The 21,863-nt window shown below is 37.3% G+C and overlaps 1 long non-coding RNA gene across 1 annotated transcript in view; it reads left to right on the top strand.

Annotated features, from left to right (window-relative positions):
• The window catches only part of LOC122794140, a 104,313-nt gene extending 84,297 nt beyond the window's left edge, over window positions 1-20,016 (top strand). Inside the window, exons 2-3 of the long non-coding RNA XR_006363617.1 lie at window positions 15,059-15,189; window positions 17,708-20,016. This is a non-coding gene — a long non-coding RNA (uncharacterized LOC122794140). The remainder of the gene's footprint in view (window positions 1-15,058; window positions 15,190-17,707) is intronic.
• The last annotated feature ends 1,847 nt before the right edge of the window (window positions 20,017-21,863 follow it).

The following is a 21,863-nucleotide window of genomic DNA, read 5'->3' as shown; positions in this document are numbered from 1 at the left end:
CATGAGTGAGGGATTTGGGGAAAAAAGTTATAGTTTGGACTTTTTGGGTTGAGTATGAGTTGTGAATTATGAAGCCATGTTTCAGTGGCTCTTAAAGCTTCCTGAGTAATTTTTTGTAGGTGTACCATGTAGAAATGTGAGTGGAATCATCTGCATATTGTATTAGGGTGGCCTGTTGTGTAGAAATATAATGGGTGTGGGTGAAAATGTTAAAGATGAAGGTGGTGTTTGGGAGGTAAGGTCATTGCGAGGAGTGTCATTTTACTGACTGATACCTATTGGACAGGTAGCTTCTGAACCACCGAAGAGTGGGCTGAGAAAGGCCTAGTGAGGACATTTGAAGTAGAAGTTTGCTGTGACAAATTGTGTTGAAGACTTTAGACAAGTCTAGAAATAAGGAAGATAATAGTTTGCCATTATCTCTAGATTTATTGACCATATCTATATAGGATAGAAGGGCAGTGCTAGTACTATAGGAAGGATAGAAGCTATGCTGTGTTGGGGATAGGAGTTCTTCCTGCAAGAGATAGTCTAGCAATTGTTTTTGAATACATTTTCAAGTATTTTGGTGAGAGGAGATAAGATTGCTATAGGTCTAAAGTTATTAATGTCTATTGAGTTTCCTCCTTTGTGCAGAGGGTTAATGTGTGACTTTTTCCAAAGACAGGGAATGTGGGATTCCTGGATTGACCTATTTATAAGGATTGAGACAGAATAGGCAATGCTGTTGGCTGCTATTTTTAAGTACTCACTTGGAAGGTCATCAGCTGAAGAACAGCATGGTTTCAGTTTGTTTAAAAGTAGTTTTATACAGGATGTGGGCACAGGTTTGAAGGTGAAAGTGGATGAGGTGATATGTGGCTGTTGGGCAGGGCTAGAATTGCATGCTGAGAAATCCTTGTTTAGAGATGCTATACTATCTATAAAATAAGAGTTAAACTGTACTGGATTTTCAAGTGGTGAGTTATCTGGAGAGGGGTTTGAGTTGAATTTTTGGCCAGGATGTAAGATTTCTTTAATGGATGTACAATTTTTTTTTTAGGGTTGTATTTATTATTAGTCAGAAAGTTATTATATGTATTTATAATATTTACTTTTGTCCATAAATAAATAAATAAATAAATACATTTGCTCAGACAACTGCATATCATCCACTGGTCCGAAGCCTGTGCAGAAATGTACAGTCACCAAGTTCACTCCTGAAACTCCACCTTGCTATTCAACATACAAGAGGATTAAAAGAAGAACACTGAGTTCTATCCCTTTTGTCTAAAAAGTCAAAGAAAAAACATTTGATCACTGCCTGTCTTTGGCTCTGAGATGTGCAACGCAGGTCATAGAGTAAGAGACATGACAGAGACTCAAGATACAAATAATAAAATATGCAGTATTAATAAGGAAATTTCCATTTAAGAAAATCAAGACAAAGAACTTGAAGATAAAAACTAAAGACCTGGAAAGACATTACACAAGGAAGAATGTTATCATTTGTAACATATCTGAAAAGGATGAAGAGCAGTCCCCGCTGACATTTTTTGCATGAACCTCTTACAAAGATGTTCCTTCAAAGCTAGCCTCAGTATATATAATTGGAAGAGGTATATGATCCCTGAGACTGCACTATAGTTAGTGATCCATCAGTACCATTTATAAATGAGTTCTGCTCTACAACTTCCATCCTAATGCTTTACAAAGCTTTGCTGAATGGCAGATTTTCCTCAGTTGAGTTAAAGACAGCTGAATCAATTCGGCAGAAGATGTGCAGGAGAAACATAAACTACTTGTATTTAATATGTTCAAGTCAGCATATTTGTTGTATACTTGCTGTCACAGTTAACTACATCTGTTTCATCGGGTCTATATTAGAAGAACAAAATGACGAAAGAGCAAACACTTTCTTCCACACGTAAAACCCAAAGTCTGAAAACAGCGAAGTTACGGAACAGCGATTTTTTCCCAGGGAAAAAAATCACTGTTCCGTAACTTCGCTGTTTTCAGACTTCAGATTCTACATGTCGATGAAAGAGTATTCGCTATTTCGTTGCTTCATTCTTCTAATATAGACCCTGTTTCCTCATCATCATCATCATCAACCACTTTTTCCCATATTTGCATGGAGTCAAAGTGTCATGGCAGTTGTCACCACTTGTCTCTGTTCAGTGCCAGTTTTCTACTTTCTTCAACAGTAGTGCCTGCCTGTCTCAAGTCTTCTCTCAAGCAATGTATCCACCTCTCACCTGGGCATCATTGTTTCTTCATGCTTCTTCTTGTCTGTCCCAAATCTGCTTTACCAAATTGTCTTCTCTGTTCCTGAACATGTGACTGAACTACAGTAATCTATGCTACTTAGCCTTCCATATAGATGTGGCTACTTTGGCTTCTGCTGTGATGTCCTCATTTCTTTGTCTAACCTAGTGTGCATCCTACCAGCCATCTGAGGTGCTTTAACTCCATCGCCTCATGCTTCTACTGCTGTTCTGCCTTCACCTCCCAATCTTTCTGTGCAGTACAGAAGCATTGCTGGCCCCATTGTTTAGTACACCTTACTTTTTAACTTCTTTGGTATTCATCTGTCCCAAACTAATCCTGACATTTTGTGTTAATTTGCTGTAGCACCACTGATTCTAGTGTTTTTTTTTTTTTTACAAAAAAAAAATCTGTATTAAAATATCATCTATGACATAGGCAATCTTCCATTTGTATAAATGAAAACCAAACCACATTAATACAATTTTAGTTGCAAATATTATGCATCACAGACCCCATTGAGACAACTGTAGTTGCAAACATTATACATCACTTACAATATATCCAGTCATTGTCAGTTAAGTATTACACAGCTCATTCAAATCCTACCTTCTTTTAAACATCATTCTCCTCTGCATATAATATTCCCACAATTCCCATTTTTTCCTATGTAGTTTATGTTTTCCCTTTTCTAAAGATCCCAATTCCAGCTGCTTTATCTCTGTTACTATATTCACTACTTGTAGTAAAGTTGATTTAGATTTTGATTTCCATTTTCTAGCGATTGCTTTTTTGGCAGCCACTATAATTAGACACAACAAGGCCTTACTATGTCTAGGCAGTTCTGATTCTGCATCAAAACTCAAAAAAATAATTTCCTTCTTTGCAACAGCTTCCTCACCCAGTATCTCTAACAGAGCAGCCTGCAGGAAGTCTGCCACCTCATTACACTCCAGAAAATATGTTTCCATTTACTTCTATCTTCCCCATCACGCCTCCAACATTTTCACCTCTGATTCTAACCTCCTCATTCAATCTTCCCTTCTCCTGAAACACATCAACCAGATACCTGAAGCTGTTAACCTATTTTTTTCTTTCTGTCTATATTGTAAGCTTCTTCTGAGTGCCCTCATTTGCTGCAGTGATCACTGTTTTGTCTGTTCTCAGATTCATCCCTTGTTCCTTCAGTGTTACATTCAAGTCAAGTCCCCTATCATTTGCAGAAGTTTCTTTTCAGAACGTACTTGCAATGGCACTTCTGCATACCGGATCTTTGTTTATCTGTCCCATGCAGACTATTTGCTGATGTAGTCCATTGCTACTATTAATAGGAGTAGTCTATGTGCTGGGCCATAGCATATGTCCACTCACAATGGGAACCCATCTGTTAGTTTAAATTCTGTTCACTTTTTAGGTTTTGGGTCCCTGTTCATAGCTTGTGTTAATTCCTTGGTGTTTCAGTGACTTCAAAGCATTGCGCAGGACTGTCGAAATTGACTTCCTTGTGAACATGTCATATTCCCTCTGCATATATATATACATATATATATATATACATATATATATATATATATATATATATATATATATATACATATAAATGCCCAGTTGGACCTCATTTCTAGCTTCTCCGCTACTATCTGTCTCACTGCAAATATTGGTTGATTTATACTTAGTTCTGGTCTGAATCTGAACTGATCATCCCACATCTTACTTTCTACTACTGTGTATTCCTTTATCAATTACCATTTTCAGCACTTACTTGCAGTATGACAGGAGCTTGATACCTCTGTCTTCAGTTTTCGGTTCACCACGCATCGATGATGCATTGGGTCACAAGTTGACTCCACTGTGTCTGTCAGCTGCTGCTTCTTTCGCTTCCTCCCAAGTGATATTCAGGTGACAGAGATCTCTTGTTACTACTCCTTTCCAATTTTGTTGAGATCTGCCTGGTCTTTTCTTGTATCCAGCTAGTTTCCAGTTGAGGTATTGTATAGGAATCCTGCTAGTGTCCATGCGATTAACATGACCAAACCAACATAATCTTCTTTCCGTAATGATATTTTCAGGTTTTCATTGTTGCGTTCGTTCTCTAACACTCTCATTTTTAACTTTGTCCTTCCACCATATTCCCAAAATGCACCTTAACCATTTATGATGAGCAGCCTCAAATTTTCTCATGGCTGATGCTGTGATTAGCCATAGCTCAACGCCATATAAGAGTGCAGATGGCACCAGTGCTTGGTATAGCTTCACCTTTGTAGACAGTGCAATGCTTTTTGATCACCAGATTTTGGATAGATTATTGAATGGGTCCATACTGAATGTTTAAACATACAAAATTCTGAATCTTATATGGTTGACATCATATGACCATATGATTTTTGAATTTTCAAACATTGTAACAGAGATCTCCGTACAGTGTGGAATGGGAAGATTTCCCTTTGCTACACTGTAGTGCGATCTCGGAGTTGGTATATTTAAAGAGCGGGGTGTGTGGGGGTACAGCCCCCCCATGTAGGCGGTGCAGGGGGGCTTGCCCCCCTGCTTAGAGCATTCAGGTAGGTGTTTTGTGTAGTTTATTTTTTTTATTAGATATTCAAACTTTTGAAAGTTTGATCATATGGTAGTCAAACTTTCAAACGTTCAATTATCTAATATAGACCCCTGAATGCTGCACTTGCTTTTCCAAGTCTAACCATAACTTCCTTCTCACAATTATCTGTATGAGAGATAAAACTGCCCAGGTAGCAGAAGTTCTCTCACATCTAATATTGATCCTGCAGCCGTTATCTTTGTTGTCATTCCATGCTTCGCTCTTCCCACCCTGTTTCTCCACTGATGTGGTCATTGTCTGCATTCCGCTCCATGTTGCATCAATAACAGCTATGCAATCAGCAAAGTCCAAGTCACATAGCTCGTCATTGACCCATTCCAGTCCCACTGAGTTTCCATGCAATGCTTTCCACATGACCAAATCAATAATTATTGCAAATAATAAGGGAGACAGTATACATCCCTGTCATACCCCAGTGACCACCACAAACCAGTCACTGTACTCATTATTCACCTGAACTGTGCACTTGCTATCTTGATACAGACTCTTAAACAGTGTAATGAATTTTGAAGGAATCCCGTATTCTGCCAAGATGTGACATAGTAATGGCCTATGTATGCAGTTAGAGGCTTTTTTGAAGTCCACAAAGTTGACAATGACTGAAGTCTTCCATGATGTTGCTTTTTCTATATAATTTGTCTGAGTGCAAATATCTGGTTAGTGCAGGATTGACCTGACCTAAATCCAGCCTGTTCCTGAGTCCGTCATCAACTGCTCCTTTCAGTTTATTTTGTAATACACTGGTGAAAACTTTGCCTGTGACTGACAACAATGTAATACCACACCAATTCATGCAGTCTCTAAAATCTCCCTTTTTTGGTAAAGGGATGATGATGCCATTTTCCACTCATTGGGTACCTTTTCTTAAGTCCATATGTTGTTCAAGAGACGTGAAATATTCCATTCAAGACATAGCATACTTTAGAAACTCTGATTGTATCTGTCTGTTCCAGGAGCTTTTACATTCTTTGGCTATGGCTTCCTTTACTTTAACCTCACTAAAGTCTGCCATGTTCACAGCCAGAATCATTGTTGACACTTCGCCTTCATTGCCAAAGTCCTGCAGATCATCAGGTGTAGGGCAGTTTAGCACAGATTCAAAATGTTTTTGCCATCTCTTTAATTATTCCTCTTGTGTTTTTGTAGTTTTTCTATTTGCTAATCTAATAGGTGGCCTCTGTTTATTCTCATCCATAAGTTCTTTGGCAACATGATATAATGCCCTGGAATTTCCACTTGCTGCCCTTGTTTCTGCATCTGTTGCTATTTTCTCGACCCATAACTTTTTGTCATTTTTGCACATCTTTTTGACCAGTTTATCTTTCTGTTTATATTCTTTAATCAAATTATCTAATGACTGGCCAGTTTGGTAAGCCTGCTCTCACTTTCGTTTGCAATCACATCACAAATCAATGGCTTTCCAAGTTTCAACTGTTATCCACGCTTCTTTTCTTTTGGCTCTCTTATACCCAATTTTTGCTTCTGCACTCTCTTTGATGATTGCCTTGAACTGTTCCCATTGCTGTTCAATGTCATCATCTACAGTCTGTAGGGCAGAGAATCAGTTTTGGACCTTGATGTTGTATCTGGTTTGCACATCAGGTGATGTCAACATGTCGATGTTAAATCGAAGAGATACTGGCTTTTTTGGTTCTTGAGTTTCGTTTTCATTGACACAACCACAAAGTAGTGATCAGATGTGACATCAGCTACCCATTGTACTCTGACATCTTGAAGCATACTCACCCATTGATGAGGTATGCAAACGTGATCAATCTGATTCACCGTGTATCCATTGGGTGAATGCCATGATGCCATTTGAATGTCTTTGTGTTTGAATATGCTGCCCCCAACTTTAAGGTCATTGCCACTACAGAATTACAGGAATCTATAACCATTATCCATTCTGTTTACTAAAGCCAATGACGTGTTCAAATCCCTCTCTGTTGCTTCTGATTTGAGCACTGAAATCACCCATCACAATTCTAAGTTCATAACTGGGAACTGAGGTTATCGCATCTTGTAGCTGTTCATAAAATTCTTCCTTTTCAGTATCTGTGGTGGCTACCGTTGGTGCATAAACTTGTAGTAACATTTGTTTGGTGAAATGGCTCTGTAAGCATACTGAAATAATTCTGTCACTGACTGGTTCCCAACTGACTAAAGATTTTGATGTCTCCTTCCTAAACAGTATGCCAACTCCATTCTCATGCCTATCACCAAATGAAAACAGAACAATGACATCTTCTGAAATAATCTTGCCTGATCCAGTCCATCGCATTTCACTGATTCCAACAATCAATAGATTGTAAAGCTTCATCTTGTGTATGATTTGTGCCAGTCTACCAGTGCTGTAGGCTGTAAGAACATTCCAAGTGCTGATATGTGTAATGGATTTAGCAGTCAAGATTTCCCTTGTTGACGAACTAACTTCCTTTTGGCTTTCATCAGATCTCTTCATCAAGTTGTAATTTCTGTAGCTAAAGGCATTGCAATTGGGCTTTCTTCTGCCATACTGAATTGAACTGAGTTTCGTCTTCTTGTGGTTTCTGTTGCAGTACACATTTTTTGATACCCCTGTACTGCTAGCAAATGTAAATATCCCCTTTCTTTATGTACACTGGCTACATAGTGCTTGTTCTCCAGTTTACTTGTAATATTCCTTTCTGTATATATGACTATGAGCACCTTCAGGAGCCAATACTCCCATAAAGTGACGAACATCTTGATCATATCTGCCTTTATTTCACCCCAGTCTACCTCTTTCCCTAACTTCTTTTTCCTTGGTGTACATTGTACTTCTAGCATGGGCTCTTCTTCCTCCTTCATCGTAGGCTGTGCGTGTGGCAGTACAGCTTCTGAGAAGTACTCTTCATTCAGAAAAACTCCTTCCATCTGTCCTTTGATGTGTTTGGACTAGTGGGTAAATCACTGCTGGTGTCTGTTATGAACTGTGTCTTCCCATTTTTTTCTTAATCATTCTGTTGCTGTCTGGCAAGCAGGTAGAGCTTCTTTAAATCATTTTTGAGTCAGTCATCAGAAGCTAGCAGAGGTTCTCTAATGCCAGTCTTTGCTATTTAACTTGTCTTTTGATTTCTTTATTAGCCATCCAGTATTCATCTTTAATTTGGTCCAACTTGTCTGTCTTCCACTTTTTTCTACACTCCCTCTCTTTTAATAACTTCCTAACCTTCTGTTTTCGTCCACTAGATTTCCTTATGTATGTTATTTATGGACCTGGCTTATCCAGAGATCTGTCTGATTTTCAAACATGCTGTTTGGTGATTTTTCTTATTCTTCTTCACAACCCATTTCTTCTTCTTCCTCAGGTGCTAGTGCCATGACTTTTTCCTTCAATTCTGTGCTTTTACTCCAGTCAACTTCCATGTTTTGAGACTAGTCTCTGTTGGTCTTAGAGCATCTCTGACCAGTGTTTGCAGCTGACTGTGTCCACCAGAAATGTAGGGAGTGACAATTTCGCAAGGAAGCAATCTTTTATTTGCCTAAATTTCCTTTCCTTACCAGAAGAAGGTCTTGGGACTGTCTTTCTCAATGAATAATGCATTGGCCATCATTAAGCCATCTGTGAGACAGAACTCCAAAATGGTCTTTCATTCATTGTTTCTTTTGACCCAAGAAAGTGGGCCCATGTAATCCTCAAATCCAGTTCTGCCTACCCAGATCACCCATTACCAAGACCAACTTATTTTGTCCCACTTTATTGAAGAGGTCCTAGAATTGTTTTCTCAGTTCTCTCTCTTCACCTTACCATTGCTGGCCTGCTGTAAAACATGGGCTGAAATCACAGACTGTTCCATCTTTTCATTAGAGTCTGGTTGTCAAGACTCCATCACTGATTGTGAAGACATCTCCTCATTGTCTTTACATGACTCTCAGCACAGTCCCTATACCATTTGTATTCTGTTATCCGCTGAGAGGTCAACTATGGATGCCTGGCTTAGAGACTTTGCTGTGTTGTGCTTTGACCTTATCTCCTAGATGCATATACTATCCAGTCTAATCCTTACCATCATATCTTCCACTTCCAAGTTGTATTCCATCCACGAACCTACATGCAATGCAGCAGTCTTTGGTTTATTTTGGCAGGTTGCTTGGTTTTAAGGCTTATAAAACCTTATCTGGTAATCATAAATATGAACAGAAAGGAGCACAATTCATACCTATCAACTGTACAGATTTTCACCTCATATTTTTGGTCCATTTTTCATAAAATTATGGTTTTCTGGTAAATTACTGGCAAATAATTAAAGATTAAAGTTAAAAAATAATGACACACATTTGAGTTTCAGACTTCATACCATTCAGAGCACTCATCCTAATGTAAAACCTGTTTTATGTCAATTTTTTTAAGTTTATAAGAGCAATATTTAAAAAATGTCCCTATTTTGGCCTTTGTCCCACTTTTATTTATGGCTTTGTCCAGATTTCTTGCTCTAAGAGGTTGAGAGGTATGAATGGGTTTCATGCAAGATAAACATTGTAAAATGTTCTCAGCAAGTAACCATTTCCAGCATAATGGAGAGCAAATAAGTGCTGCCTTGTGATACCATTGCCCAAATAAGACATAATGAAAGGCATACATCTTGTTTGTTAATCATTCTTAGAGACAACCAGGCAGAAAAAAACACTGATTTTGACCAAAGTCAACTTTAATAACAATGTGATATTACATCAAAGCAATGAAAAGTGCACTACCCCCCCCCCCACACACACACACACACACATGCACATACGATACAAAAGGATAAAGCCTTAACTTCAACTAAATGACTCTTTTTAGACTAGTGGCCATAGGAAATGGAGACAGTGAGGCTGAAAGATGGGAGTAAGTGGAATACAGCTTGCCCATCCTGGGAAGAGGGAGGTGGTTTGGCTAACTGTTTGAGTGGGAGCTATTAGTGGTGTAGCCTGCAGGATCCAGGTCAGACAGATATGCTGCCAGGGCATAGCTACATGGATCAGAGACAGTACCCACCTTTATGGCACACAGAAGCTCACATGCGCCTTGTCTACAGATTGGCAGTGCTAGCATCCCTCAGAAGCTGCCAAAGAGTGTCAGGAGATGGGAATGAGAATTATGTCCAGAAGGCTCCAGGCTCCAAGAGGAACATAAACAGTTGTACAAGTAATGTAATGATAGTGCCACATACAAGTTCAGGCCCCAAAAGCTAGCATACATGCAACACAGCACTCAGAGTCATTAAAATGCCTCACACAGTGGACCACCTATTTCCAGCCACCTATACATTCATACGCATCCCAATTCACAATGTTATTATACAAACCCACAACACAAAAGACAGGCAAAACCGTTCTAATGTACCAGACTTGTGCAAGATTGTACTATCTGCATGGACACAATATCTGTCACGATACAGTGTAAACAGAAAGTAGGCCTCAGCAGTATAATGCAGCATAGGGATATATGTAACATAGGTACTTACCAGTCAGGTTTGGAGATGAATCCTGGATGTGTTTCCTCAACTATGCACAACTATATTCATGTATGTGTTCTATGCAGGATATTTAGTTAATATAAAATATATAAAAATAGTTTTAAGTTGAAAAATATTTTATACAATGCAATCCAAAATTCTTAACCAACAGTCTATAAAGAAAGGAACATAATCTCAATTATGTAATGTGAGTTTATAAACTTTAATATATTTCAAAACCATCTCTTTAAAGCAAGAGCAGACAATTTGTTCCTGTCAAGCCAATTTTGTGTGATATATAGTTCAACCAACACAAAAAACCTAATTAAGATAGAAATATCCTTTCTTGTTAATTTCATCAGTGAAATCTGGAGTTTGGCAACTTCCCAATAGAGAAGAGCTCTATTGTATCCCACCTTTTGTAGCCTAATACATGTTATTTATATAGCCACAAGGGAAAGCAGTATTAACAGTACAGCAGGCTTGCTGACCAGTTGTACAAAACTGAAAAGAACCACTGGCAGCAACAAAATGCCCTCAAGCTATCATGAGACTGTACAGTAGGATTCCAAACTGTTACACTAGGGTAGCATATGCACTATATTAGCACTATGTACAGTAGCTGTACACCACACTATGTAATGTTATTCAGTGAACATGACTGTGGTTTTAATACCACATGCAAAACAAAGTAATATTAGGTTGTAATGAATGTTAAATGCCTAAGACTCAACTGTAGAACTTTTAATGTGATTTGCAAGCATTTATGAGTTAATAATATTCCTCAGTATTCATTCAGGGTATACCATAACTATGTCAATAGTTGCATTTTTGCCATTGTATCAACTTAGTTTGAAAGGGACCACAGCATATGGCACAGCAAATACTGGAATCATGTTTACTGCAGTGTTATGAAGGATCGTTATCATGATGTCATCATTAAGTCAGCAGTGCTCTCTTGTGATGATCTGCCCTTCAGTGTGCATTCCATAATTGTTACTTACAACAAGTTAAATAAACAAGTACATAGCACAATAGTGCTGTTTTGTGATATTCTATAATGTAGTATGCACTGCACCATTGCTACTTACTGTAGGTTAAATAAACAAGTACATAGCACAACGGTGCTGTTTTGTGATGTTCTATACTGCAGTATGCACTGCACCATTGCTAATTACTGTAGGATAAATGAACATGCTCATAGCACACCAGTACTGAAAGCCCTTGCCCTACACAATCAATATAGTATGGCCATCTACAGAACTCCAACAATCACAGCCGTATACAGGAGGATAAATATGATTCATAGGAAATGCATGTGGTCCTTAAATTGTGGTCTCATTACTACATCATCACGTGTTAATTTTCAGTGTTCCACCTGCAAGACCCAATTTAGAACATATCTTTCTAAAAACTAAGAAACTCCAACTACTGGCATATTACACTAGGGGTGAATGGGGTTCACATCTCCAGTGGGGGGGGGGGGGATTGCCAGCCAAGAAAATAATTTTATGTCAAAAGTTGTATTATGTTCAGCACTGTTGACTTATCTTAGTTATCACATGTGCTGAATGTAACAAGCAATCATCAATGGTCAACTCTTTCTAGTTAAAAAAGTGCTAAACAACAGACTCCTCAGGTATTTAACTTTATATATATGTTTAGTGCACGCAATTTGCACATGCACAAATGAAATGGTAAAGATATTGTGGTTGTGGATTGTAAGTTCAAAACAGAGGAGCAGAACACTTCGTTGTGACAATGCAAGATAGTTTTTTTAAGGTGGTGGCAGTCATCCAGGTAAGAGGCGGCTAGCTGTGCTGTGAATTAATTAAACTTGTCCTCTTCATTCGATCATGTTAAACTCTGGCACTAATGGCTGCTGTGACTTTATGTGAACTAAACTGGAATATTTTTTTCTTTTTAATATGTTGCCAATCAACCAGATGTATGGAGGAATAGCGCTGCTGCAGATGAGAGCAACGTGCCTTTTTTATTTGCTCAGTTTAAAAACTGGTATTACTGACTAGTATGTACTTGTGTGAAATAAACTGGAGTATTTACTATTTTTTGATATGCTGGCAGTCAGCAACATGAGGGTCTAGTTGCGGTGTGTATGAAAGCAACCAGCCTTCTTCACTTGCAGAGTTAATACTTCGGTATTAAGTGTTGGTGTACATTTGTGTGAAATAAACTGGAATAGTTACTTTCTGTCCTCGCTTTGTGAGAAACAAATTTGAAGCAGTCCCTGATTTCAGAGAAATACCTTGTCTTCTTCCTAATATTTTGTTATGCAACTTGCTTTCTTCTTGTTTATGCATTTGTATTAAATAAATCTGATATTTATCCTCTGGTACTGTTTGTGTCTAACCAAGCTGAAACTTTTCCTTACTTTCCAGAATGTTCCTGATGTTACCTCATAGTTTGATATTTACTCATAGAATCTGCAGTTTACTGGCAAATCATTCAGCATGGCAGTTACTAAATTGGGGGGGGGGGTTGGCTGTGGATGAAGGCAACTTAAATTCTTGCTGTTTGCTCACATACAGTCTTAATTTACATGGCTAGTGTGCATTTGCATGAAATAGGCTGGAATATTTACTGTGTGGGTACTATGTGAAACCATGTAGAAACTATTCCTGATTTTACAAATGTTACTTACTTTGCTTCATATGTTTTGGTCTGTGCCTCATAAAATCTGCTGTTTTGCTGCAAAACATTTAAGTTTCAGCATCATATCCTTCAAAAACCACAGACCAAATTTTATATGTATATATATATATATATATATATATATATATATATATATATATATATTATACATATATATAGTAATAACTAAGTATATAAGAGCAATTTTTAACTTTTGTCTCTGATTTTGGGCCTTTGTCCCTCATTATTTTTGGCTGTGTCCCTAATTCCTGCTCTGTATTAATTTTTATCACATGAGATTTACACAACAAAGTATCTGTAACTGTTAGATGGGGGGTGTTTGTGAAGAAAATTAGGTTACATTCTTGTTATTTACATAGTTAAACCTGACAAAAGTGCATTTGTGTGAAATAAGTTGGAATATGTGTGAGCTGTCTGTTGTTTATGTGAAACAAAGTTAAAATGACATAGCCTTTAGCTTTCCCTGTGTTGCTGAATGCCCCTGGTTTTGCTTCATATTTTTGGATTGATCCTCATAAAATTGGTGATTTTCTGGTAAATCATTAAAGACTGTAGTCACTTCAGAAAATGCTGCTAATACAAAAGTTTTTATTCTAGTGATTTTCTAAGGATATAACAGCCATGTTTCAAATCTGTCCCTGATTCTAGGCCTCTGGTCCTTACAGTTGTTTGGCTTTGTATTAATTCTTGCTCCAAAAGGTTGAGAGGTATTATTTTTTTAACCACAATCAGATGAGATGTACACAGAAAAGTTGCTATAACTGATAAGTGACTGTGGGGTTGCTTATGGATAAAAGTAACTTACCTTCTTGTTTCTGCAGTGGCGTTGTCGCCTCACAGTAAGATATTGTCCTGTTCGATTCTCAGCTAGAGCGTCTTCTGTGTAGAGACATGCGTGAATGGGCGTACCATCATTGAAGGTTGTGCATCAGGGCTGGCAACTCGGCACGTAAAAATCTACTGCCAATCATTAACGGACCGGAGTTTTGCTGTGGCAACCCCTAACCAGGAAAAGCCAAAAAACACAACAACAACCTTCTTGTTGTTTGATCAGTTTAAACAGTCTGGCTTTACATTTATATGAAATAAGTTTGTATACCTTGGCTACCATGTGTGTGTACACAGACAACAAGGAGGTTATAAATGTCAAGTACAGGGAATGTCTGGGGATGAGAATAGCATACTCTACTGTTATGGTCAAGTTAAACAATCATAACTTTGGCTTTTCAGGACTAGTGTGCATTTGTGTAAGCAAGTTGGAATACTTTACTCTTGCCATTGGTGGATTATAATGACAGCAGTTTGACTAGTCTTTAATCAGGAAGAGGAATCCGAAAGAAAGTGCATTTTTGGATAGTCCCCAAAAATGTGTGAGAGATGGTCCATGGCATATAAATTGCCCAGGGCCCAAGGTGTGTTCAATCTGCCACTGATTCTCACTGATGCAGTTAATCAAGAAATATAATCTGTGGCATGGCAGAGATTCACAGCTACAAGAAATAATTCTGGTGGGGGTATCTTTGTCAACAAAATAAAATGCAAAATCAATCCACGTTTTGCATACTAAACTGTAGACTTTAGTAGTGTTGCTGGTATGGGTGCTGTACCCAAGTCATGGGTTTGTTACTTAAGCTTGCTTTGAAAAAATGGCCAATATACATTAATTGATGTTGTGAGGTATTTTGATTGTGTTTTTCTGATTACATGACAGGTATTTAAAGCTCTGAGAAAATAGTCAGGGCCCTGTCCTTATCAACAAACTATAATGCAAAAATATCACATTTTGTACCAAAAACTATATAATTTGGTATTGTATATGGTAGAGAACATATAAACAACTCCATTTTTAACTTACACGTACTTCAGAAAGTGACCTATACACTTTAACCATTGCCTAACTAGCATATGAAACAAGTGCAATTATTCAGTAATCTATGTATTCTTTAGCAGTGCTCTTTTTTTCTGGGAATGAAATACACATAGTCCTTTTTCAGTCCATTGGTCACTGGTGTGCTTTCCAAATTTGCTAGTAAATTATGAATAACATTGTAACATAATTTTGCAGGATTAAAAAAAATGGAATGTCATCACTTTCTGCAGCTCCGTTATTAGAAAGGCTTTCTAGGACCCATTTAGCGTCACGCTTCAGAATGTCTGCCACCAGGACATAGAAAATGCCTTATATTTATAAATGAGGTAAGGGTCTTTCTTATTTAGTTATTCATTGCCTGCTTCAGCTAGGTCCCTCTTATTTTTGTCTTTTATTATGCCTATTTTTACTTGATAGTTTCCCTTAACATTATCAGTCTTCTTGAATAGATCTATTTATTTTATTTTATTTATTTTACATTTGTTGACCGGGATAGTCTGACTAGATACATGTCCATTTTCAGCAGAGGCCTGAGGAGAAAAGCTCCAAGGTAAAAACAATAATATAACATAAATCTTAATAAACAAAGTTTACAGGCTCTGTTCAGCTATACATGTAATATAATCACACAAGGATTTAATTTACACAAGGGTAAAGGCCTAAAAAATGCCACACAGTTAAGTTATGAATGAATTAGAACACAAACATAGAAAGAGGACTAATCTGGCTTGGAACAAGGACATAGCCAGTGTGATTTAAAATATTGTTTAAGACTTTTCTTGAATTGACTTAGGATGGGTTCTAGAGTAATATCAGCAGGCAGTGAGTTACAGGTTTTACCAACATAGTTGGCAAACAGAGAATCGCCGGCTGAATTACTGATTTTGACAGTTTGTACTAGCAATCTGTTAGAGGACAGAAATGGCCTGAGGTTACTGCAGGGATTGACAATATTTCAAGTGCAGGTGTGCTTTCTGGCCAGTTAAGTACTTTATGTGCCACTAAAAGTTGGTTATACTGAAATAGGCATGGCAATTCTAACCATCCTAGATAGTTTAGGTTTTTACAGTGGTGTGTCTTGTATGGCATGCTGGTGGCGAATCGGGCAATGTGATTATAACAGCTAGAGAATTTATTAAGTTCAGTTTTAAGTTGGTGAATAAAGGGGAAGCATAAAGAAGAGTTGAAAGAAGATGAGAACGTGCAATGGCGATTTTAGCAGGTGAAGTTAGGAAAGGTTTGATCTTATAGAGTGAGCCAAGTTTTTTATTGATGGTTTTAATAGTTTGATTGACATGAATATCGAATTTGAGATTACTGTCTACAGTAACACCTAGAAGCTTTGTGTAGGTGTCTGGGGAGATTATGGTACCAATGTTAGGTTTTATAGAGAAGGATTATACAGTCTACATGCGAGTAGGGAAAAATAGTAGTAGTTTTGTTTTATTGGGATTTAAGATCAGGTGATGATCAGTTAGCCAGTTTTCAACTGTATTAAAAGTGTTCTGGGATAATATTTGTAGATCAGACTGGGAGGTAGCAGAGCAAATCAGGGTGGAGTCATCTGCATATTGAATGCATTTTGCATCTGGGATGACAGTTCCGAGGTCGTTGATAAATATGGAAAACAAGAGTGGTCCATGTATAGAGCCCTGAGGAATTCCCCGGTGTTGGGTAGGAGGTTAGAAAGTTTGTTTTGCCATAGGACAACCTGTTGTTGAGCTCATACCAAGATGCTCTGCGGCCTTCCTGTTATTTGAAACTGTGTGATACAAAGCTCATGCTTCTAGTCACAGTCAGCTCAAGGTCTTCCTTTGCTGTCTGAATAGAGCTCTTCCATCTCTGATTGTGAAGTATACAGTCCTCTTTTTCAAAACTGACCATCTTCTGATATCCATATATGCATGTGTATCTTAAGCTGTTGAGAGTGTTTGCTATGCCCAGTGAATTGTCTTATCAAAATTCTATTAGTCTGTGTCCTGCTTCTTTGCACACACCAAAGCCACACTTGAGTGTTATTCTAACTGCTCTTTGAATACCACCTTTAGCATTCCAATCACCAATGATGAATGCTCTCTTTTTGAAGCTATATCTAGAAGGTAATGTAGATCCTCACAAAACTGTTCAGCTTTCTCCTCATTGGCATCTGTAGTTGGAGCATAAAATTGTATCACTGTAATGTTAAAATGCATATCTTAGAATATTATTGAGATTATTCTAGCATGTTTTGTGTTGTGACCAAGCAGATTTTGGCACTGTTTTTTTTTCCTACAAGAACTATTCCAAAATTAAATGGATTGCTATTACCCTGTCCAATGGACTGGACTTAATTCTACTCACCCCACCACGCCCTGCCCATCTTGGGTGGCATTACATAATATAGCATATAGCTTTACCAAGATATACAAGCCCCTTCTAAATGTGGACAGCAAAAGTCAATGCACCATGGCAGTCTGGTAATCACTGTATTCTTGGTCACATGTGCATGCTGAGTGGCACTGCTGATAACACACGCCCAGTTTAATACACTGCAAGTGACCTCTATGTATGTGATGCACAAGGTAGAAGGTAATCAGTGACAGCTATCATCACAGGAGTCTCATGACAGCTTTTTCTATAGCTCTAGGAAAGACCAGCTAGAACCCAAGATGGAAATTCCTGAACTTCACCTTGTTGATGTATTAACTCCCAAGACCCCTGTGGTCTATGAAGCAACATAAGAGTTTGACAAGTTTTTATAGTAATTTTTTAACAGTGCTCTGAGTATTGCATAATTACTGTAGATATTATTATGTGTATGCATCACTGACTAGTGTATTTCCATGTTTGTCTATTTGCTCCTAGAGAATGGTGAAATGACTAACAACATTGTCAAGATGAGACATTACAGAAGATGAAAAGTTATCCATCACACCAAAGCTGACATTTGACTACTTTGAAATATAATCTATAACACAGAGCATACTGATGTTGATGATTTCCAGCTGATATTGACACTGAAGGGTGTGTTAACCACCAATGATGACAGCATCATTAAACTATCCATCACATGCACCACAACATCATGGTCCTACATAGGCAGCAGATATAATATAGCAGTTCCATTGTCACAAACAGGTTGCAGCCCCATCAAAACATGGGCGCAAGGGCACAGAGTCAGTGTGGGGATCCCTGCTGGTATTGCCACAGACAGCTTGGTGCTTGCTGCCATGTCCAACTAAGTGCACTCAGTAGAGCAGCACTCTATGATGCAACAGACACAGGCATGCCCATAACATCTACTACTGTAGATCAGTCTGTGCCAGATGCAAAAGCATCCATTGCTGATCACTGAGCATTCAATATATATGTTAGAAAGTGATTAATGCATGGGGAAATACACATCTGGTCTATCAGAACTACATTTTGCCAGACTTGAGTAGAGCTGATGCCTGCTACAGACTGTCTTTCATCAGCATTGCTAAATTCAGCCATGTTCATTTAGGTGACAACTCTGGGCATGTTTCATGGTGCTGCACCTGCTGATATGACTCTGCTGCTGCTCTCTGTTCACAAAGATTGTGAGAGAATGCAGGGATCTACAAATGTAAGATATGATGCTGCTATTCAACACACACCTGTATTGATAGCTTTAGTTGTCTTGACCTCTACTTTACAAGCTTCCTAGAGAATGTGCTGCTTTATTTAAGGAAAATATATTACTCCCTGTGCTGCTAAGACATGGCATGGCAGACAAATAGCTGTAACATATGCACGTAAGTCTTTAAATATTGCATTCGCCTTATTTAGAGTCCATTCAGATGCATGTGTGTACATACATACACACCTGGTTTGTTATTGAACAGCTAAGCACTATCACATTGTGAAATAAACTTATGATTACATTATATAATTAAAGAAGTGAACCAAAGACTGTGGGTTTAGTAAGTTATATGACTTACTAGGAAAAGACAGTCAAGTGTGAAATCAAAATGATGGGATGAGAGGCAGGTTGCTACAAAAAAAACAAGTTTAACACTAACTAAAGTAATTAATATATGTAGAGTGAGCAAATACTTCATATAAGCTGAAAGAACTTACAGATGAATTAGAACTATGCAAATCTGCATATGAAACAAAAGAAATGAAAATGAGTGAAAATAAAAGAAAAATAAATTACAAGAACTACAGGAAGCATGAAAACCATTGAAGCATCGTTAACAAGCTTTGCATGATGTAATATTATAAGCATGATAAAAGGAATGACCTGCATTGATTCAAGTGTGTAGAAGTTGTAGCAAGAGAAATCATGTTGCTAAAACATGCAAAATGGAAGAAACAAGCCTTCAGTCAATAAGAAGGAATACTGTGAGAAACTGTTATGAGTTTATGGTACAGTAAAGACTGGGAAGGTGCATAAAAAGTGATAAAAAATAATTGAAAGCAAAGAATCATCCATAAATCCAAGAAAAGAGGCTAAAAATAATAATCAGTTTAAACACACAGGTGAAAAAATGACATTAGAAATAGTCACATGCATAAAATAAAGTTGCAGCTATTCAGATGTGGTAAACAATGAATCTCATTCTGAAAAGGAGAACACTGAAGCCATTAATATTTTAAGTTTGCGCTATTTCAGCTCATAGTGTAAAGCTATTGGGGTAGAAAGTGATACCTAATGAACAGATTATACACTTTGAGGCAGCTGTTATGGACGCTTCTGCAAACTGAATTGTTTGAGTTGTGTGAAGCAAGGTATGGTGAAAAGGAATCATACAGAGCACTGCAGAGTAATGATTTGTTTTCAAGGATGAATATTTTATATCATGATCTGGTCTGTTTGCTAGGAGTTCTTCATATTTAGAAAGATCCCTTTGTATTGCCAGTAGTGCATGATTCAAGCAAAGTTCTAGCAGCCCTGAGGAGTAGAAAAATAAGTCACTGAAATTTGCAGGGAAGTGACTATAGCTAAGAAATAGAATAAACCTAATGAATGGATGAATTGAATTGTTACATTTATATATTCTAATAAAACAGGTACATGTATAGCCTCATAACAGCTAAATAAAGCTATAAAGAATAAATTTCCTGTTGACGCAAATAAAGAAGTGATTTATGCTCTGCCAGATGTGAAGTATGCTTGCTTGTTTAATGCTTACTATGGATTTTGTTAAATTAAGCTTGATGAAGAAAGTTCAGAATTGTTTACATTTGATTAACCTATAGGATTGTTTACATTTGATTCACCTTTAGGAAAATACAAATTTCCTATAATTCCATTTGGCATCTTGCCAGCATACAAAGTGTTTGTTCAAAGAAATGTATAGATGGTTAAGAGTTTTAAAGATGTTAATATTATTGATGACATACTGATTTGGGATATGAATGAAGACCATGTCAAAAGCTCACTCAGTTATTGGAGACTGGCACAGTAAAACTTCAAGCGTGACAGGAAAAAGTGTTTAATCCTTTACAGACATGAGATACATGGTACATGCATAATTTCAGACAGCACAAAACTAGAAGGTGAGAAAATCAAAGCAGTAGTTTAAATGCTGCCATCAAATAACTTCCAATAATATTTTACGTTTGATCTTAATATTGAAAACCATTTCAGAGCAAAATGCAACTAGTGAACATAACTTAAGAAAAACATTAAAAAGTACTATAATAAAAACAGTTATAATAAACTGTAAAGATAGTCCAGTTTAAGTGTTTTTGTCTCTGAAGGGAAACAAAACTTAATTAGGAGATTATTAATTCTGAATATGTCAGAAATAGGTGTACTAATAAGGAAACTGATATGGAATGGTAATGAAAAAATATCACAAAATGAGTTTTGAATTTCTTAAACAGTTAGTGATAAAAGTGTCTACACTAAATTATTCTGATATGAGTAAGTAGTCATATCACAAGTAGGTAAAAGAGAAGAGAACTTGAGTGTTGTTTTGACAAAATAATAATTCACTTGTGTAATGGTCAGATAAAGTATGTAGATACAAAAAAGCTAGCCAAAATGTAGGTTTTCAAAATCTTTCATGAGTATACTCATGGGAAACCAATTCTAATGGAAGGTGATCATAAAACACTATGAAGCATACTTAGGCAATCAGTACACAAACCACCTCCCAGTAGTAAAGAATACCACTAAATTTGCAGTGATATGACATGAGGGTGAACTAATAAGCCCGGAAAATGAGGCATGTAGTATATATGCTGAGCTTTTCCTTGCCAGAATATCCAGCTCTACTACGACATGAACTAGAAGTTAAACAGGTAATTCCATGGTTAACTGTGATTGAATCTGGATGGAGCAAAAAACTGATATGAGAAAAGAAATGCATCTTTACTTTTTATTTAAAGAAGAGGTTAGTACTATATAAGGCTTAATGTTCAAAACAGATAACCAAATAGCTTTAAATCATTTAAGCAAAGAAATGCTTGCAAGAATACACAGATCACAAATGGGCATTGTTAAGTACAAAAAAGAGCTTGCTGTGTGTTACTTTGTCAAGGAATATCTGAAAAGTTGAATAAAGTATTCACAATCATGCAGTGTGTTATGTGTATCATAATAGGAGAAGATGATTATGCCTTATTTATTTCTGGACAGACCAAAGAGTAGAAAAGGGAACATATTTGTTTCTATATCAAGAAAATGTATATCTTATTTTTGCTAACTATTACTCAAAGTTTAAAATGGTCATGAAGTTTGCATTTGTTGTTGTAATCTAGAATTAGTGTAACCTATGTATAGGGACCCAATGACACAAGTACGAAGAGTACTCTCATGTGGAGTACGTATGCAGTAAGGTTCAGCTCTCAGCACACTGTTTATTTGGTGATGGACTACAATAGCAAACAGATCAGAGGAGACAGATCAACAAAGCTGCTATATGCAGATGATGTGGAATCCCAGGAAGACTCTGAACAGGAACTTCAGCAAATGATAAGGGAAGGGAATGCAAACAGAAAGCACATGAGTTGAAACTGACTGCAGACAAGACAGTTATGTGGAAAC

The sequence above is a fragment of the Protopterus annectens genome, chromosome 2.part1 (assembly GCF_019279795.1).
Source record: "Protopterus annectens isolate FY-2018-M chromosome 2.part1, PAN1.0, whole genome shotgun sequence".
In the NCBI taxonomy this organism is placed as follows: Eukaryota; Metazoa; Chordata; order Ceratodontiformes; family Protopteridae; genus Protopterus; species Protopterus annectens.
The sequence above is the reverse complement of the archived record's forward strand: the minus strand, read 5'-3'. Positions and strand labels throughout refer to the sequence as shown.